Genomic DNA, 5,371 nt, shown 5'->3' with positions numbered 1-5,371 from the left:
TATCACAATAAATAATCTATTAAAAGTTCATCTGCAAATGTTGAATAATTAATGACTCACATTTGTTGCAGTTAAATTAATTACAAATAACATGCCAACGTTATGGCAGGCGCAAGAGTGAAATGGTGGCAGGGTGGAGATACGCCTCTACCAAAGGAGATGTAAAGTGCTTCATCCCACTGTTAGCTTACAGATCAACCTTGGGCAAAACGTAGCACCTGCCCAGCCTCTGATCAGGGGCATGTGAAGCCACGGGAGCAGGTGGTGGATGGTCATATGAGCAGCTGGTAAATATCACGTCCTGGTTATGTGATCACTGACGCCAGACAGACAGTCCCTGAAGAGTATTGATAATAGCTGGGGTCAAACATCTTGTAAAGACACTGCCCAGAAGAAGGCAATGGCAAACTAGTTCTGTAGAATGTTACGGATTCAAGCAACAATAAATATATGAGTTAGGCAGGGGTTTTTATAACCAATAACACGTTTATTAAACACTGAAAACAAACCCCCCAAAAGTAAACAAATCACTAACGTAACCGGAAATTCGCTGCTGTGTGGCAGTTTAAACAGTTCTTAAAGCGATGTTGCAAAAACAGTTCTTGAAAGTAGTATTGCAAACGTTCAAAATGCTCACAGTCCATTTAAGGGAGAGACTTTTTAAGATGACCTAAATTCTCTTTCACATCGTGTTGCTTCGGCTCCCAAATCAAACTTTTCCCACGAACAATTTACAGAGATGGACAAATGAAACGGCTTAAAGGCACTGACCTTTCCTTTACGGAACTGTTCCCAATCCTTTCTGCTATTTCACAGGGATTAACACGAGAACAGTCAACGAATTCCTTCCGAATAAGGATCAAACAAGGTCAAACCTGTTGCACCATCAAAATCGATTCTCCTCGATCTTTTAACTCCCGAACTCCGATCTTCACTGTCCACTGATTCTCAACTAGCAGTATTGTAAAGAAACTGCTGGCAAATACCTTTTAAACTTTAGGCATTAGATAAAACTTTATCTTTCAACTAAACTGTGTCACAACATTAAATCACGCAGTGGCATGAAGTCAACATGGCAAATCCAGCCACAAACTGCCCCTCCTCACAGGGAGGGGTTCTTCTTTTATATCCTGTAAAAAAACCCTGTCACATAACCTCTACTGGCAGGAAAATGACGTCACTCCACCATCACAAGACCATTACCTCAAGTCCAGTATAGCTTCAACCCCAGTCACATGACAAGGGTACCACTGTCACATGTCACGGGTATGTAACACCTCCCTCCAAAAAAAATTGTCTGTCAAGAACAAAAATTTTAACAATTATTTACAGGAAAAACAAATGTATAAATTTTATAACATACACAATATACAACACAGTATCATCATATAACATTTTACAATACAGTAGGAGTGTTACAATTGTAAAAAAAGCACTCCATAAAAACATTACATTCTACATTCAACAACGAGATAGACAATCAGCAACCACATTATCTTTACCTTTAATATTAGTTATCACAATATTGTTCTCTTGTAACATCAAACTCCAATTTAATAACCTTCTGTTTTTGTTTTTCATCTTACTCAGAAAAACTAACGGATTATGATCAGTGTAAACAATAAGTGGTTTTTGAGTTGTACCAACATATATCTCAAAATATTCTAAAGCTAAAACAAGAGATAACATTCCTTCTCTATTGTCAAATAGTTTCTTTGATGCTTATTAAATTTCTTAGAAAAGTAAGCTACTGGATGATCAACCTCATCACCCTCATTCCTTTGCATTAATACTGCTTCTGCAGCCTCATCACTAGCATCCACAGCTAATGAAAGAGGTTTTTCAAAGTCAGGTGCCTTAAGCACAGGTTGTTGACATATCATTGTTTTCAATTTTTCAAATGCTTCTTGACAAGGCACTGTCCACACAAACTTCACATTCTTCTGTAAAAGGTTAGTTAATGGAAGGGCAACATTAGCAAAATTCTTACAAAATTTTCGATAATATCCTACCATTCCCAAGAATCTTCTGAGAGTTTTTTCCCCATTGGAGTGGGAATCTCTAAAATTGCCCGAACTTTTGCCTGAACAGGAGCTACCTTACGCTGACCCACAACATAACCAAGGTAAGTCAAAGTGGCATGTCCAAATTCACTCTTAGCTAAATTAATAGTTAAGTTAGCTTTTGAAAGCCTTTCAAACAATTTCTCCACCACAATAATGTGTGCTTCCCAAGTATCATTTCCTGTCACTAAAATCATCAATATAAGCATCAGTATCCTTCAATCCCTGAATCACAGAGTTAATCATCCTCTGGAAAGTACCTGGGGCATTCTTCATCCCAAATGGAAGAACATTATATTCATACAACCCAGATGGGGTTACAAATGCAGAAATCTCTCTACCTCTGCCATTAATGGAAAACACCAATACCCTTTCAATAAATCAATCTTTGTAAGGAACTTTGCTTTTCCAACTTTATCTACACAATCATCTACTCTAGGAATTGGATATGCATCTGTTTTCGTTACAGCATTCACCTTCCTATAGTCCGTACAAAACCTAATACTACCATCTGGTTTTGGCACCATAACACAGGGTGAACTCCAATTTGAGTTCGGATGCCTAATAATATTATTCTCTAACATATATTTAATTTCTTTCTCAGCAAGTTCACATTTTTCTATGTTCATCCTATATGGGTGTTGTTTGATAGGTTTGGCATCTCCAACATCTACATCATGTGAAGCTATAATAGTCCTTCTCAGAACATCTGGAAACAAATCCTTATATTTAAAAATTAATTCCTTCATCTGCTGCTTCTGCTCTAGCTGTAAATGTGCTAGTTTCTCATCAATATTTTCCAGAATGGTTGAATTTGGTAACCTAAAAGAAACAATGTTGGATTTAGAACGAAATTCAGATGAATCGTCTATCATATTCCTAGTTAAATCAAACTCATTCTAACTAACCACAACAGTCACAGTATCAGATTGTTTCCCAAAATATGGTTTAATCCTATTTATATGGCAAAGTTGTGTTGACCTTCTACGATCTGGAGTTTTTAATCACGTAATCCACATAATTGATTTTAGACACAATTTCATAAGGACCATGAAATCTAGCTTGTAATGGATTCGTTTGCACTGGGAAAAGAACCAACACCTTATCTCCAGGCTTAAACATCCTCATCCTAGCTTCTTTATCATACCAAATTTTCATTTTCTCCTGAACCAATTTTAAATTTTCCTTGGCTAAGCTACAAGCTTTATGTAACCTGTCCTTAAATTTCAACACATAGTCCAACAAATTAGTGTGTATTTCCTTACTAATCCACTGTTCTTTTAATAAAGCTAAAGGTCCTCTAACTCTAGGCCCAAATACAAGTTCAAATGGACTAAAACCTAATGATTCTTGTACCATTTCCCTTACTGCAAATAAAAGTAAGTTTATACCCTCATCCCAATCACTTTCATTTTCCACACAATATGTCCTAATCATATTCTTGAGGGTAGAATGAAACCTCTCCAAGGCACTTTGCGATTCTGGGTGGTATGCAGATGAAGTGATTTGCTTAGCTCCCAATTTATAAACTATCTGTTGAAACAATCCAGACATAAAATTACTGCCTTGATCAGTTTGTATTTCCTTAGGTAATCCAAAATAAGTAAAGAATTTTATAAGAGCCTTTGTCACAGTTTTAGCTTTTATATTCCTAAGTGGTACTGCCTCTGGAAACCTAGATGAAGTACACATGATAGTCAACAAGTACTGATAACCAGTTTTTGTCTTTGGTAATGGACCAACACAATCTACAATAACTTTAGAAAACGGTTCACCAAATGCTGGAATAGGTTGTAACGGAGCCACTGGTGTAACTTGATTTGGTTTACCCACAATTTGACAAGTATGGTACGTTTTACAAAACATTGCCACATCTTTTCTTAGACCAGGCCAGTAAAAATGTTTTAAAATCTTGTCCACAGTTTTCCTTACCCCTTGATGTCCACCTAAAGGCACACTATGAGCTAAAGTCAACATCTCATTTTGATAAACTTTAGGGACAACTACCTGGTAAACAATATTCCATTCCTCACTTGCAGGAATTGGAGGTGATCTCCACTTCCTCATCAACACTCCTTTTTCCAAGTAATATCCTACTGGCACCTTCCCAATTTCACTATCTAGTAGAGCTTGTTCTCTTAATTTTATAATCTCAGGGTCTCTATTCTGCTCTGCTATCATCTCCTTCCGAGACAGAGATAAATCTTCATAGTCAGACTTACTCCAAGAATCTTGTTCAAACAACGAAGGTAAGAAAGTCTCTGACACATCCTCAAAACTCAAATCCTGAGTTAAACAGTCATGAGTAACAACCTCATTCTGCGCATCAATCTTTTTAGCCATAGCTCTAGTCACAACACAGGAAGAATCTGTGTTAGAATTCATCTCTGGTTCCTCTGACTCCATTGTCAAATGCACTTCAGGAAAAACTTGTCCACCTGCCAAGTCATTACCTAACAATAAAGAAATATCCTTCACAGGTAAGCTAGGCAGTAATCCTACTTTAACGAATCCTGTAACTAACCCTGACTTTAAATTTACTTTATGCAAATTTACAGGCATAAAATCACTCCCAACACCTCTTTTATAATTTACCTCACCAGCATCAGACTCTTCATTAAACTTCAATACACTGTCTAATATCAGTGATTGAGAAGCTCCAGTATCCCTAAGGATTTTTATTGGCACCAGAGTAGATCCTTCCTTCAAGGATACAAACCCTTCAGTTATAAAATGATCACATCCCTTTTCAGACTCTAACAAAACCTCATTTGTGTTTATCAAACCTTGTAATTTTACAGGTGCTTCAGTATGTTGCACTCAAGCATCTGGAACTGCTTCCTTCTCTTTCTTTTTCAATCTGAAACAGTTAGCTATTACATGGCCAGGCTTCCTACAATAGTTACAAATAAGACCAAATTGTCTTTCCTTCACAGGTTTTCCTTCCTCCTTAACTTTCTCATTAACTTCTGATTTAATTTCTGATTTAGATTGAGTCTCCGTGTTATTTTTCCTTTTAAAAATTCTGCCCTGAGGAAATTTATTCTTATGGATTAAAACATACTCATCAGCTAATCTAGCACAGTCCTGCAATTTATCAGTATCCCTCTCATTTAAGTAGGTCCTTACTTCAACAAGGATGCTTCTTTTAAATTCCTCCATTAAAATCAGCTCTTTCAATGTATCATAATCCTCATTTACATTTTTAGAAGAAACCCATCTCTCAAAACACACAGCTTTATCATAGGCAAATTCCACCTAAGGTTTTTCCACAGACTTCTTCAAACTTCTGAATATTTCTCTATACG

The sequence above is a fragment of the Hypanus sabinus genome, chromosome 9 (assembly GCF_030144855.1).
Source record: "Hypanus sabinus isolate sHypSab1 chromosome 9, sHypSab1.hap1, whole genome shotgun sequence".
Lineage (NCBI taxonomy): Eukaryota > Metazoa > Chordata > Chondrichthyes > Myliobatiformes > Dasyatidae > Hypanus > Hypanus sabinus.
Note: the sequence above shows the minus strand (reverse complement) of the source record.